Source organism: Polypterus senegalus, chromosome 3 (genome assembly GCF_016835505.1).
Source record: "Polypterus senegalus isolate Bchr_013 chromosome 3, ASM1683550v1, whole genome shotgun sequence".
Taxonomy (NCBI): domain Eukaryota; kingdom Metazoa; phylum Chordata; class Cladistia; order Polypteriformes; family Polypteridae; genus Polypterus; species Polypterus senegalus.
The window spans coordinates 74,460,084-74,467,329 of record NC_053156.1 but is presented as its reverse complement, the minus strand read 5'-3'; the positions used below and the strand labels follow the sequence as shown (position 1 = coordinate 74,467,329).

Sequence of the window (7,246 nt, the reverse complement as noted above, 5' to 3'; positions counted from 1 at the left end):
GATCATAATAATAAGTGCTGAAGAAATATAAAGTCCAGTATAGAGTTTTGTTTCCAGCTGTTGTCTATGACAAGAAGCATTGTTGTTTGGAAAACAAAAACCATCATGGTTCATTATTTCAATTTTGTTTCTTATGCGCAGTCTGTCTTTTTATGTAATAAAGACGAGCTAGTAAATATTTAACCAATCATCAGATGCCATACCCTTGGGTTACAATTTACACATTCTGGTTATGATTCCTTGGCTTCCAATCTGCAGCAGAATGCTATTTAAATGTTGCAGCTAAATTGGGATTGGGTATGAAAAAGAATAAATATTACTGTTTTTAAGAAAGAAAAAAAGTGTTAGTCACCAAGGACTCTGTGGAAGGATTGTTATACTGTCTTGTTTATGTTAATGTCTGCATCATTGTCCATCATCAGATGTAAGACAGGTGTTGGACAAATCCTATGTGTATGCTGTTTAATACATGTGGTCTTCAGGAGTCATTCTGTGCCATGTCTTTCCTTGGGGAGTTACAGTCATGCTTGTGCAGCCTCATGACATGACATTCACTCTGTATTGGCTCCAAGTTGGCCTCTAGTTTGTAGAGAATGTACCCTGAAGGCAGAGTACATTACAATACTTTAGCACACTTCATCAGAAACAGGGCTTGCACAATGAGAGTGCACTTAGATGATCTGTTGAGCCCTGGTGTCATGACAGGAGTCACAAATACAGCAAAGGTTGTGAGATAGATATTCAGTTAAAGACAACATATTTACCTAATGTTAGTTAAAATGATGCAGGGTCAAAGGCAAGTAAGTATGGGTCAGTATTACAAGGATGCTGGGCAAAATGTTCAAAAGGCAATAGAAAATGCAAAATCTATGCTAATTCAAAAAACAAGCTAAATTGCAACTAGAAACCTTAAACAGCAGGTACAACTGGCAGAAAAACACAATGTCCCAGCACCACCTAAATGGCATCCTTTTATTTTATTTGATACGTCCTTCTTAACCATTCCAGTACACTAATTAAAATCTTCTGGAAAATAATGTCAGTTCTGTGTTATAAGACACTGATCACTTTATTTATTATGTGTTTCTCATTGATCTGCATTTATGTATTCTGCATTATTAAACATTTCTTATTTTGTAATACAAAACTATTTAGATGGGGCATTTTCCAGTTTCAAATTAGACATCTCCAACTACAAATGAGGACCTGTATTGCCGAGAAAGGTTAACAAATCATTTAAAATGTAATATCTTTAAGTATTGTCATACAAACAAAACAATAAAAGATTAGAAAATGATCATGCTTATTTGAGAATACTCAGGTTTCCTGCTACAAATAACACACATCCCTACCTGCAAAGATACCACCTTACACCTAAGTCAATAATCTTCAGAGCACTGAAGTACAATACATAGTACAATAAGATTTATAGTCACAATCATATACTTTTCCTGAAACAAGAAAATAAATACAAAGTGTATGTGAACTATTCAATACTATACAAACAATTACAAAGTGGCCAAGGTTTTTTCAGCACTCAAGCACACTTGAAAAATTACAGTATATGGACAACCCTGAAATGATATTATAGAAATTAATATAAATTCATAAACCAAGTGGCAAAAGATATTGACTTAAATATAAAAACTCATCACAGTAACTTGATTTCTTTGGTTAAGAAAGGTTAATTGAATGATGTATGAAAAGGAATAGCAAGAGCTCTGAATTGTAAGTAGTGTAGAGGCCCATAATGACAGAAATGACATGACTATAATAACATAATATTTACTTGATAAAAGTAATTTTTCTCTCCACAGTTAAATAAATGTGGCAGTGTAAGAAACATCACCTGGATGCACTGGGACACATCATCAGTGTTGTATCCTGAGGTCATCAGGCGTTTCGGGTCTCGCAACATCATACACCCTCGCTCAGGTGACCCAGCCAGGGTTGATCACTCCCCAACCTGTGTCCCAGTAGCAATCCACGGATCAGCCCTCTTCATCCAAAGCCACCTTGAGGCTTTCTCTGCGGCTTCACTTGCGGATTTAATGGCCCTCTTCTTGGCGCTCCTGTTATGCCCAACCGTGTGAGGACTCTACAGAGTGAGTGTCCTGCAAATCCTCTGCAACCTATCTCTATGGGCTCATAGAGTACCCTCCAGCCTCTGCCCCTGCACTCCTGTACCAGCTCCTGGTACTTGCCACTTCCTCTCCCTAGCTTCCTCAATACGTTTTCCCAGGGCACTGTCAGTTCCAGCATGATCAGCTGTTTTGAGGCCTCAGATGTAATGATCATGTCTGGCCGGAGTTGTGTAGTTATAATTTGCTGCGGGAACTTTAGTTGGTTTCCCAAGTCAGCCTGCAGCTGCCAGTCAGAGGCTGTGTGGAAGAGGCCTGTTGTTACTGCCTTTGCCTGGGATTGCTCTCCTGCTTTAATGAAGGTAACTGACTTCTTAGGGCCGTGGATGTGTTTGCTTGTCTTGATGGCTGCAGTCAAGCTTTCAACAACTGCCTTGAGCACCTTGTCATGGCGCCACCGGTAGCGTCCATCTGCCAATGCCTTAGGACAGCTGCTTAGTAGATGTTCTAGAGAGCCTCTTCCTGAACAAAGTGGGCAGGATGGTGTCTCGCTCTTTCCCCAGACGTGGAGGTTTGCTGGACTTGGCAGGACATCGTAGACCGCCTGCACCAGGAACCGGACACGAAAGAAATCTCCCTGCATGATGTCCGACCATGTGATCCTACGCTGGAGAGTGCTCTCCCACCTTGTCCACGCACCCTGTTGCCGGCGTCCTACTGCCCTGCTCACTCTCTCTTCCTCCACCCCTGCTCGGACCTCTTCCTGGAGTAGATGGATTCTCTCCTTGCCCTGGGCCTTGCCGACCTGGGTCTTTGGGAAGTAGCCCAGACCTGCTCTACCTGTTGCCACGGTGCCAACCAGAGCCTTCTGTCTCAGGCGTGACTCTGCCACCTCCACAGCTTTCTCCGCCCTCCACTTCCTGCCTGTCCTCACCTCAATGCCAGCTGCTGACACCTTACAGTCCTTTGAGTTCCTGTACTGTAGGACTTCTCTGGTGCGTGCTACCATGAATTCTTCCGTGAGGCCTCTAAATGGTAGCTGCAGGATGTTCCTAGTTCCATACAGTGCTGCGCTGGTGAGGCTGCGTGGGAGTCCCAACCACCTCCGAAGAAAGCTGCTGATCTTCTTTTCAAAGGACTCAACTGTTGAAAATGGGACTGCATATACCAGCAGAGGCCATAGGACCCGGGGCAGGATTGAATGCTGATAGATCCAGGCTTTAAACCTACCAGGCAGGCCAGACCTATCTACTTTGGTGAGCCATGTCCCAAGCTCCTGTGTGAATTTCTGAATGGCAGCTGTGTCTTTCAGACTTGAGTCAAAGACTTTCCCCAAACTCTTGACTGGCTGCTCTGTGATGGATGGGATGACTGTTCCTGCAATAGCAAATCGATACTTATCAGTCACCTTCCCCTTCTTCAGCACCATGGACCTTGACTTGGAAGGCTTAAAACTCATCCTTGCCCATGTGATGAGTCTCTCAAGACCTTGTAGGATCCACCTGCTCCCTGGGACCGATGTTGTTGTGATGGTTAGATCATCCATATAGGCTCTTATCGGGGCTGTCGTACACCGACTTAGTCAGGGGCCCTCTACATTCTACCTCGGCTGCCTTGACCATCATATTCATGGCAAGGGCAAAAGAATAACTGAGATGGTGCACCCTGTCATTATCCCTTGCCAAGCTGATACCAGTCTGATATTTCTGACCCAGAAGTGACCCTTATCCTGAAGTTGTTATAATAATCCAGGATCAGATCCTTGATTTTCCTGGGAACATGATGGCGATGTAGTGCAAGCTCAACCAGCTTGTGTGGTATAGACCCAAAAGCATTGGCCAGGTCTAACCACAACACAGCAAGGTTGCCTCTGTTCTCGTGAGCCTCTCTGATCAGCTGAGTTACCACACCTGTGTGCTCCAGGCAGCCAGGGACTCCAGGACCCCCTTCTGAACAGAGGGGTCGATGTAGTTATTCTTTAGGAGGAACTCTGTCAGTCTTTTGGAAATGATGCTGAAAAATACCTTACCTTCTATACTCATCAGGAGATCATTCAGAACTGGTCGATGTTCCTGGAATTCTGCTCTTTAGGGACCTACACCCCTCAGCACACCTCCACTGGTCATCGACTTTCCCTCTTCGCCAGATCACCTTCAAGTTCTTCCATAGGTGCTGGAGAAGCGCAGGGCAGCGCTTATAGACAAGGTATGGTACGCCGCTCGGGCCTGGAGTGGAAGCTGATCGGGCTGCCTTGATGACCTCCTCTACCTCCTTCAGACTTCAACAACAACAGCAACATTTATTTATATAGCACATTTTCATACAAACAGTAGCTCAAAGTGCTTTACATATTAAAGAATAGAAAAATGAAAGACAATTATAAAACAAAATAAATCAACATTAACATCGAATAAGAGTAAGGTTCAATGGCCAGGGGGGACAGAAAAACAAAAAACTCCAGACGGCTGGAGAAAAAATAAAATCTGTAGGGATTCCAGACCATGATACCGCCCAGTCCCCTCTGGGCATTCTACCTAACATAAATGAAACAGTCCTCTTTGGATTTAGGATTCTCACGGAAGGGCTTGATGATGATGATGGTCACGTAGACTTCTTCCTTTTAATTCATCCATCATTGTTGGAGCATCATGAAGCTTTGAGTAGGTGGAGGTGGCGCAGGCCACCACCACAAAGAAACCGGAAAAAGAAACAGAAAAGAGAGTAGGGGTCAGTACCGATTTTAGAGCCACCATGAATAGTTGTTATGATGAATTGAACATACAGAGTATCAGGATTAAGTTAAATTACGATTAAAATGAAGTTATAAAAGGCCATGTTAAAGTAATATGTTTTCAGCAGTGTTTTAAATTGCTCTACTGTATCAGCCTGGCGAATTCCTATTGGCAGGCTATTCCAGATTTTAGGTGCATAACAGCAGAAGGCCGCCTCACCACTTCTTTTAAGTTTTGTTTTGGAATTCTAAGGAGACACTCATTTGAGGATCTGAGGTTACGATTTAGAATATAAGGTGTCAGACATTCCGATATATAAGATGGGGCGAGATTATTTAAGGCTTTATAAACCATAAGCAGAATTTTAAAGTCAATTCTGAATGACACAGGTAACCAGTGTAGTGACGCTAAGACTGGTGTGATGTGTTCTGATTTTCTTTTCCTAGTTAGGATTCTAGCAGCTGCATTCTGCACTAGTTGCAAACGATTTATATCTTTTTTGGGTAGTCCAGAGAGGAGTGCATTACAGTAATCTAGTCGACTGAAAACAAACGCGTGAACTAATTTCTCAGCATCTTTCAGTGATATAAGAGGTCTAACTTTACTTATGTTTCTTAAGTGAAAAATGCTGTCCTAATGATCTGATTAATATGTGATTTAAAATTCAGATTACAGTCAACAATCACCCCTAAGCTTTTTACCTCCGTCTTGACTTTTAATCCTAATGTATCCAGTTTATTTCTAATAGCCTCATTGTATCCATTATTGCTGATCACTAAAATTTCAGTTTTCTCTTTATTTAAATTGAGAAAATTATTATTCATCCATTCTGAGATACTAGTCAGACATTGTGTTAGTGAATCAATAGAATCAGGGTCATCAGGTGCTATTGATAAATACAGCTGTGTGTCATCAGCATAGCTGTGGTAGCTCACGTTGTGCCCTGAGATAATCTGACCTAACGGAAGCATATAGATTGAGAATAACAGCGGACCCAGGATAGAGCCTTGTGGAACACCATATTGGATATCATGTGTCTTCAAGTTGTAATTCCCACAACTAACAAAATATTTTCTCCCTGTCAGGTAGGATTCAAACCAATTTAAGACACTGCCAGAGAGGTCCACCCATTGACTAAGGCGATTTCTAAGAATGTTGTGATCAATGGTGTCAAATGCAGCACTCAGATCTAAGAGGATGAGAACTTGGCTCCCCCAGCTTGAATGCTGTTATTGGGAGGGCAGGGTTGATGATGGCTTCATTGGCATCGAGATCTTGATCCCTCCTAGGATCGCTCAATGTGTCCTGGAGGAAGCGCTTCACTTCCTCCGATGAACACTCAAGATGCCCACTACGCTTATCCCCTAGCAGTTGTTTCGTAAAACCAAAGGGATTGGCAATAAAGGCTGCCCGCCTCCTTGCTCTCTCTCTTCCCCGCCTCCTATGCCACTCTGCTCTGCGGAGGTCAACAGCTTCTTCCGCAGGATGTTCTGCAGTTCTGCCAATGCCTGCTTTTCCTCATCAGCAGCTGTCTTGTACTGCTTCTTGAGGGTTCGAAGCTCTTGCCGTATTTGATGTATGTTGAGGGCCCTGCGGTTCATAGTATATGAGGTGGACTTGTTCTTACCCTTCTCCACCTGACCAAACCTCTCAGAGGCATAACTGACGATGATCGTGGTCATTGTTTGGAGTCGCCTGTCGACATCTCCTTTGGCTGTGGCTTGGGTAATGTTGGACACGTCCTGATCAAACTGCATCCAATCTCTCCGTTTGCTGGCTGGAGGCCACTTAATCCGCTGCTGTGGAACTACTCTGCCGGAGTCGGGAGGCTCAGGTGCGTGGAGGGACTGGGCTCTGTGGGTTGCCTCCTGGCCGGGCTCCTCCTGCGTCTCACCAGGTCCAAGACCTGTGCGTTGCACCTCCTTCTCCTGCTCCAGACACTTCATTCTGGCCTGATGGATTTTTAGGCCACGTTGGTTCTTGCACAGCTTTCCGCACATGCATGTTATACTCATAGTCTGTCCGTTCACATGGGTCGTCAACGTTTTGTCCGTCCGATTGGAGATCTCATCCTCCCCCCCTCTCGGGATCTCCTGGGGGTATCTCTTTTTAGGGCTTTCCGTAGCTAGTTGGGGTTCTTCCTCACGGAAGACACAGGTTGGGGTGCTAGCCCACACTGTCCCCGTTGCCGTCTTTCCGTGCTGTCAACTGACTTTCCAGTAGTCACCAAGCTATTCTTGGTTGTCACCTAGACTATTCCTAGGAGTCACTGGCTGTGCCAGGCTCTGACTGTATAAGAAACATCACCTGGATGCACTGGGACACATCATCAGTGTTGTATCCTGAGGTCATCAGGCGTTTCGGGTCTCGCAACATCATACACCCTCGCTCAGGTGACCCAGCCGGGGTTGATCACTCCCCAACTTGTGTCCC

General features: G+C 44.3%; 1 pseudogene; it reads right to left on the bottom strand.

Annotated features, from left to right (window-relative positions):
- Positions 1-1,954: 1,954 nt before the first annotated feature.
- Positions 1,955-6,774, bottom strand: LOC120526539 (annotated as a pseudogene).
- Between the last annotated feature and the right edge of the window lie 472 nt (positions 6,775-7,246).